Here is a 19,833-nt window from a genome sequence, read left to right on the forward strand (position 1 = left end):
GGAGCAGGGCAACAGAGAACCAGGTGCCTGAGTTCTATGTCTGGTTCTGCTTCATACAAGTTGTATGTGGTCTTGGGCAAGTCATTGGATCACTCCAGGCCTCAGTTTTCCCATCTGTAAAATAGAACCACAGAACCTGTCTGTCTCCACTGGGGTGATATGAGGCTTACTTAATAAATGTTTGTAAAGTGATTTGAGATCTTAAATTAGAAAGTAATAAAGATGTTTCTAATTTCTTTCAGTGATTTTTTTTTCTTTTCTCACAAAAGTAATGCCATATAGTGCTGAAATTGCTAAGCAGTTTATTCTGCACAAATATAATCAAGGTCACTGTTAAGGATCAAATAAGTGTAAATAATGGAACAAAAATCAATTCATCTAGATAAAATTAATTTGAAGATTATTGGGTTTTCTTAATTCTTTCTACTTCTATTTCTTGCTTTTGATTTTTTTAAACCTAATTTTCAGTTACATTATTTCAAATAAATCTCCAAATTAGTTAAACATTATGGGTTACATTAAAGTAAGCAGATAAGCAATTACATTCAAGATGCATTCTGTGTTACTCTGTATTATTTTGGTATTATATGTAGTGCAGAGTAATATGCTTCAGGGAAGTTTAAGAATCAGAGAGCAAGCAACCTGGCCAGCATTTGAAATGTTAGTATGAAAAGTATTTATTATTGTTACTTTCATTTTTCACAGGTATGTGTTTCAAGTTCTATAGCTTGAGCACACATTTGTAAATCCTCACACCAACTGAAATCCTCAGAGCTGAGCATCCCTCCCTCTATTACTTTACCAGGCCTATAAGACAGACTACCCCCTTAGGGGATGGCACGGTAAATCAATGTTTATATTTCTCTAACCCCTGAGACTCCTTGACCTAAACATTTGCAATTTTCACTAATCTGGATGGTGAGTGATAAAAGGAATGTTGTTTTTGAAAGAGGCAAGCTTGAATTGTTAAGGGGCCAAATTTAAGGTGCTTTTATACTATTCTTGCTTTCTGATCACCTGGTATATTTTAAAATGTTTTTTTTTTTAATGACCCAGAGGGGGAGTGGGAAAAAGGTATGATTTTTCAGAAAAGCAAAAGAGTCCTGAGGTTAAAGAAAAATAAATATGAGAAATTCTACAACATTCTATCATTTTAAATAACCAGAGTAACATAGACAGGCTGCAAGGCCTGTTCTGAAGTTTTACACACACATTTTAGATTTTTTTTTGGCACTGCTATTTCTTGAATATATATTCAAGAATGAACAATAGCTAATAATAAATAATATACGATTTATTCTGCTTTACTTGCAGAATTAAAAAAAACTAACACCAGAAACAATTAAGAACAGATTACCTTTTATTCCAAAGATAGAAAATTCTGTTTTGTAGAGGAGAATAATACAGCATTATTTTTCTACATAATGACTCTTCAATGAGCCGTCAGCTGAGGCACAGAAGATCATGTGTGCCAAAAGTCTGAATTCCCCTCTTCATATTTAAAGGGCTTTTCTTCAATAACAGATGATTTTAAAACATACACATGCCCAAAACAATTGCTAAGGAGCCAGTAAAACACAAGATGAATGGCCCCAACTGGAAAGAAAATTCCTTTAACATGGTACAAAAGAGAAGAAATATAAACTCTGTAGACTAGGAACATAGGTTTTGAGAATGAAATAACATTTGTAAGAGAGACTACTTCTCTTCCACACATAAAAATATGGATATCAGGGAATATTGTGTCCAATGAGACTTAGCTGACTACAGATACCACAGTTCAATAGGGTCAAGAAACTGTATCCACAGAGTTCAGGAAATATCATCCAAGGACTTTTTCAACCAACTGCTACTCTTCTGTGAGAAACATTCATCTATCCATTTTAAGGATTATTTGTTAGTTAAATAATTTAAATTGCACTTATAGTGAATTAATGTGACTAAAGCAACATTTGTTTATGATGCTGGTTTTGATCATTTGATCATTTGTAGCTTATCTGCCGCAGTCCCAATCAGTGTAACCACGGGGGGGGGGGGGGAAGAGACCTTGAGGGGGCCAGAAGGGGGAATTTTGATCCACATTAAAAAAAAAAAGGCAAAACTAGGAGAGAGGCATCCAGGCTGTGTCCTCAGCAATTTTCTTACCCTACAGCACATTTTAGCCCATCCCTTTAAAATTAATTAATTAATTAAAAAGCTCAAATTGAGTTAGTTATTACAACTGTATATCACAGTAGCCTCTACTTTTCCTTCCATCCCCCAATCCCTCACGTATGCTACGGTCTTCCCCTCAAAATCAAGCCAATGCACAAATACATGCAGACTCCTCCACTGTCTACTCACAAGCACAGGCACCACCCCTACCAACCAGTCCCACAGACAGGCCGGATCCCTTCAAACCCCAGACCACACAGAACTTGTTATTCATGCTCCCTGGCTAAATCTCTTATCCTTATCCACCCAACATGTTCAGCTTCTCCTCCGTGACCTGAACAGCTCATTCTGGGTTCACCCACTGCAGCCCCCTCTCTTCTCCCATATGGTGTTACCCTTGGCTTTCCCTGCTGGTCTGCCCACCCCAGCTCCATGCTCTCTCATACTCAAATATGCTCTGGCCTCGCCTTTCCCTCCCACTCAGCCCAGAATGTTCCTCCCTCCTTGGCCTCTCTTACTGCTCCCCTGGGTAGAACAATTCTGGGGGGTAAGCTGTGTCACTGCCCTGCTGGGGTAGGGGCTGCTCATGGGGCACTGACAGCCAGTCCCATCCCACAGAATTAGGGAGGGACTGTGTGGGTCCTATCCTGGGGATTGGGGACAGCAGGCCATGGGGAATGTCTCACTAACGGCCTGGGCATGGATCTGGCCCAGTCCCCTGCTGTTATCTTCTCTGTGGCCAGGGGATGGGGGAGCTGACACCACAGCAATTAGAAGACCCGACTTGGCCTGCCCCACATGGGAGGTATCACAGTGCTGGCTGGTGAGGAGCTATCCTGTCCCATAGCAAATGACGCCCCTGTCGCTGGGGTGCTCTCCCGCTCCCCTTCCCTGCCCTCCCAGGCTCGCTCTACTCTTTTTCCTCCACTTCTCTATCTCCTCACACTCCCTAGCTCTCCCCACCCCAAACTGCCCCTCAGTGTGAGGACAGGGAGGAGGAAGTGCTGGAATATTTGCTTTCACCTCCCACTAATGGCTTTGCTGGCTACAGCAAACCAGGAGCTGGCCAGCACTAGCGGGAGCCTGTCTAGACCCTTGGAGCATTAAGTGGGGAGGAGCAGCAGCTGGAAGAGACCATGTTTTAGAAGAAGGGAGAGAAGCATTTTCATTTTTAACTCCGCAGACATAGGGCAGGCAGATATATTATGGAAGTACGTCACCAGGGAGGAGTGTTTGAACTTTATTGAATCACATCCAAATACAACATCAGCATTTGCCAAGCAAATATGTCTTGTTGTCTGCAGAAGTAGTCTTTGACAGCTCACTGGTGGACAGTCTCTGTCTTGCTTTTTATCAGGAATAAAAACAATTTGTGATCAGTCAAATATTTAAAGGAGAGTAATCCACACTAGTATAACAAACAGAATTATTGTGCTGGCTTGGCGCACCTCAAGGCACCCTTAAAGGGTGTGATTCCTCCTATGTGAGAAGGATGCCTGTCTCAAGAAGTATTTAAGAGACAAACTTCAGACCTAAGTCTGACCTTTCTGCCTGGGAGAGGTAGTGGAACTATTTTATATAGTATCAGGAGGGAAACTGCCTCTGGTACCCTCTTCCACAAATCAGTAGATGCAGCTCTGCTGTTTAATGAGCTCATAACTGTGTCATTATTCTGAGGACTTGATTTGGCTGTGCTAATCCACCAATAAGTAGATTGTTAGGTTGCATAAGACAAGCATTTGGCAAATTTTTCACAGGCTTTTACTGAAGGAAGGGACTCCTTTATATGATCTTAATAAGTCTTAGTATCAGTTGATATCCTGGAGCAGTAGATATCTGACCTTGCTGTTCTATTCCACCAATCCATAGGTACTGGAATTTCTACTTACAATAGTTGGCTCACTGATACCATTCAAATACTGATGCTTCAGATAAGAATTGTTACATTCTGCTGATTTCCTTTTTGTTTTGTACTATGATTTCAGTTTTCAGGAGTTCATTCAAAGGATGCAATATTACTGACAGGATGGGTATACATCTGCCTAGACAGTGAATCATACTTAGGATTCTTTTCAGTTCTGGAATGGTTTCAGGAGACTGCACTTCCTTAATGGCTTTTACTTTATCTGGATGTGGTTTTATGCCTTGCTCATTTAGTATCCCAAGAAATCTGGTTGTTTTTGACATAACAATGCTTTTCTATAATATTGAGCTTTAGACCTGCATACTTGATTGTTTCCAATATAATAGGGAATCTTTTATGATGCTCTTCTTCTATTATTCCATATATTAGGATATCATCTATATAAGCAGCTACTCTTTTTATTTGCCACACTGGTAACCAAAAGAAAAGCAACCGGCCAGTAATATTTTGAGTCACTGTTCTACAGTGTCTGTTCTGACAAGCTTTGAGGTTCTAAAGGGAATCTGGGATGTTTGTTGTAGCCAATTAGTTCATTTTATCATCCATTTATTATCATGTTATATGGTGCTAAGGTCAACTCATATGCTATTTCATATATAATCAATGTATGCTAAATAGATTTAAATTGTAGGATCATAGAAGTATAAGATTGACAAGTAGTTTGGAGTGATGAATGTGTGTTAGCTATATAAGTATAGCATGGCTGGAATGCAAGGCCTACATGCTGAGGACTGTAAGATTTTAGCTTACCCATAGTAAGCCATAGGCTTAAGAACATTTGACATGAGTGGGTGACCTTGGAATAACTCTATGCCAGTAAGGTCACAAGATTATTGTAAAGAGATGTGCCAAAGGTAATGTTATGGAAAATTAGATTGCAATAAACCACAATGTATTTCCAAGATCATGAGACACCTGATTGTAACTTCATGGAATGTCCTGTCCCTGACCACAGGATATATGTGCATAGATGCTAATGAGAATAAGAGGAACTAAGAAACAATCTATGAAAAATGGGGCACCCCAATATTCATAGAGTATAGAAGTACAGATAAGGAAAAGAAGGCTGCAACCCTCATGCATATGTGTACGGTGTCAGATGTCTTTCAGAACAACAATATAAAAGAGGTTCCCTAGTTGGGTAAAGTGGGAAGACCCCACTGGAAACCTCAGCAGACACCATCCCTCTATTGACGATGGTCTGTTGAAATCATCAGACCCTAGAATATCTTTGAATGGGTTTTTGTAGGGTTTATATATGCATGGATAATTGTAACTTTACTTATTGCTTTAATAAAACTTGTAGTACAAATAAGATTTTGTACTTATGATTGAGTCTGTGTTCACTACCCTTGGACTTCATGTTTCCAAATTTGAGAAAAGCACCAGAGGTAATTTTCACTCTTTTGAGCTTGAAACTGTAGCAACAGGAGGTGTTACTACATTCAGTTTAAATAAAGAAAAAAAGCTACATTGTCATGGCCATATTATCAAGCAATATTGCAATAAGGAATAATGAAAGACTAGACCCCACAATGATGGACACAATGTGTGATTTTACTCTTTACATCATTGTGGTTATCCTTTTTCCCCAGTTGTATCCTTGCTTTTTTTCTCTCAGTCTATTGCATTCCAATCTCATTCCACTTCCGTCTTTTCTGTTTCCTTCTGTTGCTTCATCTCCCCCCTTCTTTATGTTTCTCCACAGTCGGCTCCCATTTTCCCTCTCTTCCTCCACTGACCCCCTCACTCTTCATACTTTGTCCCAATCTCTTCCCCATTTGTAGCGGTGCTAAGGGAACTGCAGTGGAACTGAGTCCAGTGCAGCAGGAACAAGAGGAGGGAGATGTATACTGCCCACCACTGCCATGCTTTATACTGTTCAGCTAGCCCTGTAGACTGCAGGAAATGTGTACTCAGTCAGTTCTGCAGGTGGACAGCAGCATAGGTGTTCATGTAGGCAGGACAAAAGGATTTAGGTAGTCCAGGAGCTTGGCAGGATAATGGGACATGCCTCCAAAGCCTGCCTCGGAGTGATATTCAACAGAATTCAGGACACTTGGTAGGTGTGGTATAAGATATTTTAAGCATACATTAGTTTTGAAGCATTTAAAAAACTTTACCTTTTGTACTTGCATTGACATGACTTATTTAGGCTGTAGCTGTTTCCTAAAACTGCAGCATCTCGCTCATATGAGTGCCATTAAAATCGCCATCAAGATGGGACAAAATGATAGAAAGAAACAGAAGAGTTGCCAACAAAACTTTCTACAGTCACTCTGCTTTAGTTAGCTAGATTTGGAATTGCTGAAGTTTAGTTAACATATATATATGTATATGTATATGTATATGTATATGTAAATGTGTATATATATATATGACTGTCATTGTGCTTAACATTACCAGTAATTCTTTTCAGTGTCATTCTACCTAGAGACAAACGTATATGAGTTTATAAACAAGTAATTCTGTTTTGTTTGTTTCATATAAGAATACTCAACTTCTTGCAACACTGATGGCATGAAGTGGAATTATTGTAGAATTCAAAGATGTTATATCTTTGTTGACAGTTGCAGTGGTATATATTGTTTAATTTTTAATCTGATGAGCAGTGTGCTGCTAATCTAACGGGTATGTAAGCCTTTCAATAATTGTTTATTGTTTTGAAAATTCTGAATCAAATTATCCACGATGACTCCACAATCTCTTTCTTGAGTGGTAACAGCTAATTTAGACTCAATCATTTTGTATGTATAGTTGGAATTATGTTTTCCAATGTGCATTACTTTGCATTTATAAACACTGAATTTCATCTTCCACTCTGTGGCCCAGTCACCCAGTTTTGTGAGATCCCTTTGTAACTCTTGGCAGTCTGATTTAGGCTTAACTATTTTGAGTAATTTTATATCATCTGCGAACTTTACCGCCTCACAGTTTACCCCTTTTTCCAGATCATTTATGAATATTTTGAACAACACTGGTCCCAGTACAGATCCCTGGAGGCTCCTGCTATTTATCTCTCTCTATTATGAAAACAGACCATTTATTTCTACCCTTTGCTTCTTATCTTTCAACCAGTTACTGATCCATAAGAGGACCGTCCCTCTTATCCCATGACTGCTTATTTTGCTTAAGAGCATTTGGTGAGGGACCTTTTTCAAAGGCTTTCTGAAACTCCAAATATACTATATCCACTGGATCATCCTTGTCCACATGCTTGTTGACACCCACAAAAAATTCCCCTAATAGATTGGTGAGGTATGATTTCTCTGCAACACTGTAAACAACTCTCTATTCTGTTATTCAAACTTTAAAAGGGCCTTTTTAACTGACAGCAGCCATATTTCTGATGGCAGTCTTCACTTGGTCTTTCAGCTGCAGGCTGGACACCCATCTTAAGAGATAACATAGTCTTAACATAGACTAAGTACAGTACTTAGCCAGGAAAGAGACTCTATTGACAACTCTTTGTACAGGTCTGGGTTGGAGAGTTACATTGTCTAGAACGGAAAATGTTCTTAGTACAGACTGCTGAAATGGCTATGCCCAGTGTTGCTTTTAGTTATTATTGAAAAGCTGTTGTAGTCATGGATTCTGAGGAGAGAGGACAAAGAATGTCTTATGAATAATACTCTATGCTTAGTACCAAAAGCATTTTCTAACCCTAGTATTTTGGTCCACTAAATAAAGTAAAGAGGACTGCTTTGTCCTTGTGGAAATTTAGTGGCCATGTTGAATTAAGCTGTAACCTCTGAACAGGTTATGCTCTGTGTTCTGTGTCTTTTGTGTTTCATAGGTCATCCTTAGCTAGACAGCAAGCTTGGTGGCTTGAGGTAAACAGGGATATTGAAGACTCCATAGAGAGTGTGAATCTTGGCATTTTGCACAACTGAGGTATTGTCCTGAACTAGAAAATCCTTGGATGTAGCCATTATGCACACTGCAGAGTGTTTCTATTGATTTGTTGGCCTTTTCTCAGGTGAAAGAAGTTTTCTGTATGGCTTCAGTTGACGCAGAGTATCATTAATGCTTTTTGCTTTGTTTTTTCAACTCTTGCTGTTATAAAAATGACTTGATTAAGGATCCCAGATTACATCTCAATAATTCAAGAATTTATTGCAAGTCAATAATATTAAGTATATTTGATTTCCCCTTGCTATGTAACTGGGAAGCCTGGCATGTAAAATTCTTATTTTCTGTCTTAAAATCAGAAAATAACCCCTTTTCTCCTATATTACAGAACAAGAGTACCTAACTTCATAAAATGTACTCTTGTTGAATTACTAATAGGAAGATGTTTATATAACTGACTGGAACCTATGAGACCTGATTTGGATGCCCATGTAAATAAATACCCTCATAGGAAGAAAATAAGGTATTAAGAAACTAGAGACCTTATACTAATGTGTGACTGGAGAAGAAATTTAGATTTCAGATGTCATCCACAAAAAGAAAACTAGATCCACCAATATGCCCAGTACAAATATGAGAGCTTACCTGATTCTCAGTGGTGACGTCAAAACTTGACAGAGAATTCACTTCCAAAAACTTCAAGGTGGAGTTAAGGTTCTGTTGTACAACATTGTTCAACAACTACTTTCTGTACCATTCTAGAAGATAGGATTTCAAAACCATAAATTCAAACATTAGAAAACCAAGAAATGCACAGTTACAGCTTCCTACATGTCCCTTAACCGAACGTGTATAATGTGTTCTCCCCTCCAGTATGTCTGAGGTTGTTAAGGGTACAGTCTAGATTTTGACAAGCACACCTCAAAAGTTTCAGTTCAGATAAACACCCGGAAGTTGAGCTGTTTATCAGTTCTCTTTATTATTTTTATTTTATTACAGAGAATATACATGACAACAAAAGAAAGGTACATATACTAGCATGAACTTCAACATTTTACAGTGAAATAAAGAATGATCAGCTGAAGTTTTTGCTGATTTTGTCTCATGCTTTATATGTACTGTGATACTTTTTAGGTCTATAAAATGGAAGCTTTATGAGAGCTGGCTTTTTGGAGAGATTATTGGGTTGGGAAAGGAATACTGTAAGAATAAAAATGTTTGATTTATAAACATTATAAAGAATAAAGAATAAAGAATCAAAATAGGTGTTTGAACACATCTAATACTCCTACTAGTCAGAAACTAAAAGTGCACAGGCATGTAAAAAAAACCAACAACTTATCACCATTATTATTGTATAAGAATATAAAAACATAAGAACAGCCATAGTGGGTCAGACCAAAGGTCGATCTAGCCCAGTATCCTCTCTTCTGACAGTGGCCAATGCCAGGTGCCCCAGAGGGAATGAACAGAACAGGTAATCATATAGTGATACAGCTTCTGCTCAACAGACCCTAGGGACACCATCTCTGTCCATCCTGGCTAATAGCCATTGATGGACCTATCCTCCATGAACTTATCTAGTTATTTTTTGAACCCTGTTATAGTCTTAGCCTTCACAACATCCTCTGGCAAGGAGTTCCACAGGTTGACTGGCCATTGTGTGAAGAAGTACTTCCTTTGCTTTGTTTTAAACCTGCTGCCTATTAATTTCATTTGGTGACCCCTAGTTCTTGGTTATGAGAAGGAGTAAATAATACTTCCTTATTTATTTTCTCCACACTAGTCATGATTTTATAGATCTCTATCATATACCCCCTTAGTTGTCTTTTTTCCAAGCTGAAAAGTCTCAGTCTTATTAATTTCTCATCATATGGCAGGCATTCCATACCCCTAATTATTTTTGTTGCCCTTTTCTGAACCTTTTTCAATTCTAATATATATTTTTGAGATGGGGCGACCACATCTGCATTCAGTATTCAAGATGTAGGCGTACCATGGATTTATACAGAGGCAACATGATATTTTCTTTCTTAATATCTATTCCTTTCTTCATGATTCCCAACATTCTGTTAGCTTTTTTGACTGCCGCTGCACATTGAGTGGATGTTTTCAGAGAACTATCCGCAATGATTCCAAGATCTTTTTCTTCAGTGGTAGCAGCTAATGTAGATCCATCTTTTTATATGTATAATTGGGATTATGTTTTCCAATGTGCATTACTTTACATTTATCAACATTGAATTTCATCTGCCATTTTATTCCCCAGTCACCCAGTTTTGTGAGATCCTTTTGTAGCTCTTCGCAGTCTGCTTGGGACTTAACTATACATGGTTCATCTAATATGTCTAGTACAGAGAAGTAAGAAGTAGAAAAAAAAGTTAACCAAATTTTTTTGAACCTCAAAAAATATTCTGTTATTGGGTCTTTTCAATTTTTGGCAGATTTGAAAGATTCCTATTTTATCTGAACTAAAGATTAAATTTCTAAAATGTTAATATTTGTTTAATATATGTCTGAATTAAAAATCCTATAATTCCTCATTAGTTAAAGTAAAACATTGGGGAGCATATTCTGATTGAATCAGATGTGAATGGAGTTACTCTAGTTTTACATCTGTGTTTTTGATATAAGAATTTGTCTTCACAGTAATAATTTCCTCCTTTGTCTCCATAGCTTAACAGATAAACTTCCAAAATAATGTTGGTTGATGATGTAATGTAAAGAATAAGGAGTCCCAGTGTTCCCTTTGAAGACATAGAAACAGGATTTACTTATAGGAGATATTGTATGTGAGCAAGTTGGATATCATTAAAAACATTTTTCTCTCAGTCTCCCTAGGATTCATGTCTTACTTGTTAACTGTGTCACTAGTGTAGAAAATTTGTGATGTCTTTCTCTGAGAAATTATATTCCCTCAAGTAGAAGACAAATTTTACCCTCCATGGTACTGTGTCTTTTTATTGTTTAAACAATTAAATAATATTATGTTTTAATATAACCTCAATGAATTTAAAATTTCACTTGTGTCATTCCTGCTGTAACATGAGTCACCTGCGGTAACCAAAGGAAAGTGATTCTTAATTTAATGACAGATAAAAAATATGTCATTTAGTGAAGTTGTTTTCAAATATAATTTATTCATGTTTATTTCCTATGTACAAATATTATTTTTAATGTAGCAGGTATTCAAATATTTCATGGATTAATACCCTAATTAATATTCTAATAGAGGTTTCCTAATCAATATTCTACTTATTACAGTACTTCTTAGAAATGTAAATCAACAATCTAGTACACACTGCAGTACAGTAACCAATAAGTAAAGAAACAAAAAAAAGCCCTTCAAAACAAATACTTCTCCCCCCAAGAAAACTTTATGGTGATTGATGCTTGAAACATTTTTGAGAGTGTCCTAAAGCATTTTTGGTAAGACCCCCACCCTTGTTCATTTTCAGCCGAAATATATTAACTGTATAAATAAGCTGGGAGTTAAAGTGTTCCACCTAAGATGTGATGAAATATTTTATATATTCCCTGTTCTGGTCTGAAGGCAAAATTCCACATTTACGAAACAATCTCTAAACCTGTGTGTAGAGATCAAGCTTGTCTTGGGCTGAGAGTAGGAATATCCCAACTAAAGTCCTCCTACTTTACATTCTCTAACCAGCAGTTTGCATATTGAGCCCCTGATCTTACTCCCATTTAAATTAATGGCAAAATGTCCATTGACTTCATTGGTACAAAATCAGGCATTGGGTCATCTGAGGCAGAAAAGTTACTTCATCTTCTGACCTGCACAGTAGCCAGCTGTGGCATTTTCCCTTGGAGAAAAAATGTAAAGATTCCCATGCTAGTACAAACAGTGAAGTCCAGAATACATTCATGCGTCCCTCAAGAGGACTGGGCATTGGCAGCACTGTGCAATATTACAGTAGGATCCTGTGAGAAGCCAGGCATAGCACAGGCTCTTAATGCAAAATGGATATCCACTGCCAGATGCCAGTCCTTCATATGGTGGTAATGGTGAACATAGAATGGCCATATTGGATCAGACCATTGGTTCATTTCACCCAGTATCCTGTCTTCCAACTTTGGCCAGTGTCAGGTATGTCAGAAGGAATGAAGAGAATAGGACAATTTATCAAATGATCCATCCCCTGTCATCTAGTCCCAGCTTCTAGCAGTCAGAAATTTAGGGTCACCCATAGTATGGGGTTATGTCTCTGACCATGTTATCTAATAGCCATTGATAGACCTGTCCCCAGTGAACTTATCTAATTCTTTTTTGAACCCAGTTATACTTTTAGCCTTCACAAAATTCCCTGGCAATGAGTTCCACAGGCTGACTGTGAATTGTGTGAAGAAGTATTTTCTTTTGTTTGCTTTAAACCTGCTGCCTACTAATTTCATTGGATGATCCTTGTTTCGTGTGTTATCTGAAAGGGCAAATAACACATTGTATTTTGTTGGTAATTAGACCAGCAGTACTCAGGCTTCTGGCCCTTCTTGTCCTTGGTCTCTGATCAGTCGCAGTTTCCTTGGTTAGACGAAAAATTCAGTGAGATGTATGAAAACTGATAAATGATGAGCATGAATGCTAAGGATGCTTGTTTACAGCAGCATAGCAGTGATTTCATGTAATGCTATTTATGCCTTTCTAGAGAGGTTATTTAGACATGGTATACCATTCATGTATGGTCCTTCACCACTGCTAAGGTAGATTTCTTGTAATGGCCACTGGCTGGAGGACCACTGGGGTAGCAGTTCAATGCTGTTCGCGTCTAGTTGGTGTTGGTCCTGCTTTGAGCAGGGGATTGGACTAGATGACCTCCTGAGGTCCCTTCCAACCCTAATATTCTATGATTCTATAATTCTGTGATTCTATCGCTACACATACTACTGCATCCCACATATTAATGCTCTGAAGCAATATTCTTATGCGCTATGATCAAGCTGTAGGATTGTGTATGTGGTGTGTTGCTGGGGTACAGGACATGAGATGGCATACCAGATATAGCACACTCCTGTGTTGCTGATTGTAGAGGGTTCGTGCCGGGGCTCGACCCTCCTGGGCAGGAGGGGAGCCACACCGACTCACTCCCGCAGAGACAACGGTATAGTTCTCGAGGCTAGGGCTCAGGCCCTTTGGCGCAGGGCTGAGCGACACACAGTTGAGGGAGCTCAGGCCCTTTGGTGCAGGGGCTGAGCAACAGTATAACAGTTAAAGGAGCTCAGGCCCTTTGGTGCAGGGGCTGAGCAACAATACAACAGGGGCTGAGCAAAGAAACAGTTAGTTCAGGGCTCAGGCCCTCAGGCAGGGGCTGAGCAAACAAACAGTTAGTTCAGGGCTCAGGCCCTCAGGTAGGGGCTGAGCAAACAAACAGTTAGGGAGCTCAGGCCCTTTGGTGCAGGGGCTGAGCAACAGGATAACAGTTAAAGGAGCTCAGGCCCTTTGCTGCAGGAGCTGAGCAAACAGTAACTAAAGTACTTAAGCCCAGGCCCTAGGGCAGGGCGGGGCAACAAACGTTGAGGCAGAGCTCAGACCCTCAGGCCGGGGTTGAACAAACAGTAATAGGCCTGAGCCTCAACAGGCCTGGGAGAGGGGGGAGACTGCCACCCACGGGTTGGGTGGCAGGGGGGACGCAGGCCCTCCCACTCCACTGCGTCCCAGCCCGGGGCCCTAGCAGCGGCAAAAGACCCGCTGCTTCGTCAGTGGGGATCCTGACCGAAACACACTGACATCAGCTCATACGTCTCTGCAGCCTGACCGGGGTCGGCTACCCCCGGGCTACTTCCAGGTTCCCCCTCAGGGACTACCTCATCCGTGGCACCGGGCCCAGTCCAGTCCACCAGCATGGGCTCCTCTCGGCCGGGGCTTGGTGGCAGGTCCGGCAGCTCCTCGGGGAAATCCGGCCACTTGAACTCAGGCGGCTCCTCCGGGTAACAGCAGGGGCGGAGGGGCTCCGGCGCCGTCTCGCCTTTGGGGTTGGTGTGGGGGAGTTCCAACTGCCCCTCCCAGTGACGGGACCGGACGGGCTCTGGTGGTTCCTCCTCGTAGTGGGCTCGGGGCAGCTCCGGCCAGTTAGGGCCACGGCCTCGGGCCTTGGAGGTCTCCCGGCCGCGAGCTCCCCGCCGCACGTCTGCTCCCTGTGGTGGCTGGGGCCTCAATGAGCTCTGGCGGCCGGCTTTTATACTTCCTGTCCCGCCCCTTGACTTCCGGGGGGGCGGGAACAGGCGGCGGAGGCGCTACCCACTTGGATGTCTGTAAGGGCACTCCCTCTGCTGGGCAGGAGGGGAGCCACACCGACTCACTACACTGATGATGATAAGTTGATGAAGATCACTGCTGTATGAGGTGATCTATGACCAGGGAGTACATGGAACCACCATCATCACCACAATATAGAAAATGGCTTAAGACAAAGATGATATGATATAAGTGTTTCCAGGGATGAAAGTAGAAATAGGGAATTACCGGTACGGGGCTGGGTTGGGGCCACCCTATACCCGGTAAGTGCCGTCCCCTCCCCCGCCGGGGTAGCAGCGGCAGCCGGGGGCCCTGGCAGCAGTTTAAAGGGCCCAGGGGTCAGCTGCCGCTACCGCCCCGGGCCCTTTAAACCACTGCCGGAGCCCTCGGCTGCTGCTGCTACCCCAGGGCTCCAGCAGCAGAGCTCCGGGGGCTATTTAAAGGGCCCAGGACTCCCCTGCTTCTACCACCCCGGCCCTTTAAATAGCCCCTGGAGTCCTGGGGTAGCAGCGGCGGGGCTCCGGCGGCTATTTAAAGGGCCCAGGGCAGTAGAGGCAGCGGGAGCCCCGGCCCTTTAAATAACCCCAGAGCCCCACCGCTACTCCAGAGCTCCGGCAGCGGGGCTCTGGCAGCAATTTAAAGGGCCTGGGGCTCCAGCCACTGCTGGGAGCCCTAGGCCCTTTAAATTGCCACCTAGGGAAGCCGGACCACACCGCTACGGCACACCGGCTCTTGCCAGTACGCCATACCAGGGCGTACCAGCTTACTTTCACCTCTGAGTGTTTCTTAGTTTTTATTGACACATACTGTGGAATAATAATAGTTAAAAGCACTGTTCATATTACTAAGATATCAGCATCCTCATGTTCTGAATCCTCCTGCATCTCAGATCCATGGTTGTCTGGATCATCCCCCACACCATGGAAACTGGCTAGTTTGCCACGTGTCAATGATGATGAACAAGGATGAAAGGTTCTGTTACTGTGCAGACATCTGTAGAAGCCAAGACTGAGAGAAGGCTTGTATTTGTCTTAATAGATCATAGTGATGGTCAAGTCTGGCAATATACTACTACTTCCTTAAACTACTATACTGGATGTCATGAGCCAGACACATTATTACTCATTGATAGGTCATGGCCATATTTTTCCAGCCTCAAGGAAAACAGAATATCCTTTTGTTGCTTTCAGAGGATGACAGGTTGCTTAAACACATCCTCCATCCTAAATGTGAGGATTAGATACCCTTTCCCTTTTTAAGACTGGAGGTGATCAGCAAGAGTGGCAAGGAGTTAGGTTCATTGGTGTGGTCCTTTGCTAATGCTATGCTGTGCAGAATTTTTAGTAATCTGATTGGTAGAATCAGCCTGACTAGGTCTGTTTCAGTTTGTGAGCAGACTGCTGACTGACTGGACAATTTAGTCCAGTCTTCTAATGACCTAGATTCTTTTTGTTTACAGACCTGATTAATTTTGTTCACTGTTCACTTCATATACACTTTCAGGCTTTGTCCAAGTTATATCTTTGTATGGATAATCTTCAATCTGTACTAGCCGATGGCTAATGTGTGAAGAGAGAAGAACCTGATGTTTCATACTCACCACTGAAACGTCTGCCTTCCAGGTCTTCATGAACTAGTATTGCCAGATTCCATCATTACTAATTTAAAGGACTAAGACAGATATGCTCCTGTGGTACACATTATCTGGATGTCTGTTGGCCATTTACTGAGGGGTTAGGGGCTCTGCTGCCACAGCAAGGACAGGATGATTGTTTATAGGTACAAATTCATCATGGAATATCGGGTATTATGGATCAGCCAGGCACATCCTTGGGTGTATTTTGCAGCTGCCTATTAATCCATAATCAGATGCTGTTACAGTCTATCTGTTGGTAACTCCTTTGTGGAAACAGCATGAAAAGCTGGAATGTTGCCTGTTGCCAAACCTGGTTAAACATTGTACAGGCACCACAATTCTCTTGGCAAGAGCATCAGTTTTGAAACTACCAACATATACTGCAATATTTTCAATAATGAGGCAGAAAAGAAGGAAGTGTTCAATAAATATTTCTGTTCTGTATTTGAAAAAAGCAGGATGTGTACTTGTATCATATGAGGATGACAACGTATTTTCCAGTCCATTAGTACCTGAGGAGGATGTTAGATAACATCTACTAGGGATAAATATTTTTAAATCAGCAGGTCTGGATAATTTGCACCCAGGACTCCAAAAAGAATTGACTGAGGAGATCTCAGGTGTTAATTTGTAATAAATCTTGGAATTCGGGAGAAATTCCAGAAGAATGGAAGTGAGCTAAACTTTTGCCAATATTCAAAAATAGCCCACAGGATGATCTGAATAACTGTAGTCTGTTCAGCCTGACATCAGTCATGAGCAAAATAATGATATAATCATGGGATTCAACTGATAAAGAATAAAGGAGAAGAATTCAATTAATGCCAATCAACATGGTTTTATGGAAAATCCAGTCTTGTCAAACAAATTCTGATTTCATTTTTTGATGAGATCACAAGTTTGGTTGATAAAGGTAATTACATAGATGTAATATATGGAGACTTTCATATGATGTTGGACTTAGTACAGCATGACGTTCTGTTTTTAAAAAAAGTACCATATAATATCAATAAAGCACATGTTAAATTGATTAAAAACTGACTGACAGATCTCACAAAGCAATTGTCAATAGGGAATCATCACTGAATGGAGGTGTTTCTAATGGCATTCTTCAGGGATTGGTACTAGGTCTGATGCTATTGAACATTTTCATCAATGGTCTGGAAGTAAATATAAAATCTTTGCAGATAAAATTTGCGGACACAAAGATTCGTGGAGTGATACTTGATTATAAGAACAGGACAGTCAGACAGAGGGATCTGGATTGTTCAGTAAGCTCATCCCATTCAAACAATATGTGTTTTAATTAGGGCTGTCAATTAATCACAGTTAACTTAGCAATTAAGTCAAAACAAACTAATTGTGATTAAAAAATTAATCGTGATTAATCGCAGTTTTGATCATACTGGTAGTACTAATTGTTGTTACCTTTTCTTGAACATTCCTTCTTTTGCAACATCCAAAAATGCTCTACATGTTTCAGCATAATATCTCTCTTCAGTATGCGTTATTGTTAAAGCAAACGACTGCAGTATCCATGCAGCATCAGTCAGGTGTGCCGTGACTCCAAGATAGCAGTGATTGCTCAAGGATGTCCAGTGATCACCAGTCAAAGCAAGCAGTGCATTTTTCAGAAGCTCCAACTTTGTAGTCTTCTCGTTGTGATATAGGTCATGTATTCGTGATGCAATGGTTCCTTGGGAGGGCAAGGTGTGACTGATTGGAAGATTCAATTTGAATAACATCTCTTTGTCCTCTGTCATTTACAATGTTGAGTGGTCTGCAGTCCATAGCTATTCACTTTGCAATAGCATTGGTTAAGCTATTGTACATTGTTTGATCCATGGGCTTGTAGCGATCTTGAAAATCTGTAAATATACTATTTTACAGCTGGTGGGATTCATTTGCTGTTGGTGGGTTATCTGTAGCACAAGATCTGGAAGTGAAAGCATGTTCAGTGTGTAGATGGTACTGCAGACTTGAAGTAGTTCAATGGTATTGGAACTTAGTCTTGCAATAGCTACATGTAATCATCTTTTTAGCCAGTGGGATCAAAACTGTGATTAATCACAACTAATTTTTTTAATCACTTGACAGCCCTAATTATCAAGCTCAGTCTTGAAACAAGTTAGTTTTTTTGGCTCCACTATTCCCCTTGGAAGGCTGCTCCAGAACTTCACTTCTCTGATGGTTAGAAACTTTCATCTAACTTCAAGCCTAAACTCGTTGATGGCCAGATTATATCCATTTGTTCTTGTACTACCACTGGCCCTTAACTTAAATAGCACCTCTCTCTCCCTGATGTTTATCCCTCTGACATATTTATAGAGAGCGATCATACCTCCCCTCAGCCTTTGTTTTGTTAGGCTAAACAAGCCAAGATCCTTAAGTCTTCTCTTGTAAGGTAGATTCTCCATTCCTCTGACTCTCCTAGCAGCCCTTCTCTGAACCTGTTCCACTTTGAAATCATCTTTGTTAAACATGGGACACCAGAATTGCACCTAGTATTCCAGATGAGATCTCGCCAGTGCCTTGTACAATGGTAATAACACTTCTCTATCTCTACTGGAAATACCTTGTCTGTTGCATCCTAGATCTGAATTAGCCTTTTTCACAGCTGCATCACATTGGCAGCTCATAGTCATCAACCAATATACCTAGGTCTTACTCCTCCACGTTAACTTCCAACTGATAAGACCCCATGACCTTTCACTTTGCACTAGGGCTGTCAATTAAGGATTGATTCACAGCATGATTAATATGTTAATTTTTGTAATGTGTTAATTGCACTCCAGAGGCAGTGGTGGGGCTGGAACCCCAGACCCAGAGTTCAGCAGGGGGGCTGAAGCTCCAGTCTCGGAGCTCCACGGGTGGTGGTGTGGGGGCTGGAGCCCTGAGGCCCACATCTCCGGGGGGCTGAAGCCCAGAGCCCTGTGCCCCGAATGGGGCTGGGGGGGTCTGAAGGCCAGAGCACTCTGCCCATGTGGGGCTAAAGGTCAGAGCCCCCTGCCCCAAGGGGAGCTGAAGCCCTAGGCCCCATGAGGCTGAAGTTAAGGGATCACAATTTTTTCTAATGGGGGGGGTCATGATTTTTTTTCCCAAGTCCAAATGGGGTCTCCAGCAAAAAAGTTTGAGACACACTGCTCAAAAGTTTTCATGGTTTTATTTTTGAGTGCTATGTAAAAAAAAAAAATCTACATTTGTAAGTTGCACTTTCACAATAAAGAGATTGCACTACAGTACTTGTATGAGGTGACTTGAAATACTTTCCTCGGGTTATTTTTTTTAACAGTGCAAATATTTGTAATAAAAAAGAATATAAAGTCAGCTCTGTACACTTGGTATTGTGTTTTGTAAATGTAATCAATATATTTGAAAATGTATAAAACATCCAAAATATTTAAAGAAATGGTATTCTATTATTGTTTAACAGTGCAATTAAAACTGCAATTAATTGTGATAATTTTTTTTAATCTCATGATTGTGTTTAATTTTTTAATCGCTTGACAGCCCTAGTTTTAATATAGTCGAATACAAAGTTATACATCTAAGAATACAGGCCAGAACTACAGAATGGGGGGCCATAACCTGGAAAGCAGCATATATAAGAAGAATTTAGGCATCACAGTGGACAAGTCAAGCACAAATTATTGGGTTTACTATAGGTTTAATTGGGTGAAATTTAATGGTGCGTGACACATAGGAGGTCAAACTAGATAATCTAATGGTCCTTTCTGGCCTTAAAGTTTACTAAACTATGAATATGATTGTTTTCTTGTGAGTCATGGGGAAAGAGATTTGCCCTAGCCTCTACAAGTTTCTCTTTCTGATATCCTCCCCCCTTCGCCCCCTGCAGCTCTGACTTCATTCCATTGGAGGACTTTCTGAATGCAAAGGAAGCCTAATTTTACTTTATTGCTGCCAACTGCTTGTGCTCCCTTCTTTACACACACATACACACACACATACACAATACACACACAAAGAAATGCCAATTATATAGGAATAACCTCATAA

Source organism: Emys orbicularis, chromosome 2 (assembly GCF_028017835.1).
Source record: "Emys orbicularis isolate rEmyOrb1 chromosome 2, rEmyOrb1.hap1, whole genome shotgun sequence".
Classification (NCBI taxonomy): domain Eukaryota; kingdom Metazoa; phylum Chordata; order Testudines; family Emydidae; genus Emys; species Emys orbicularis.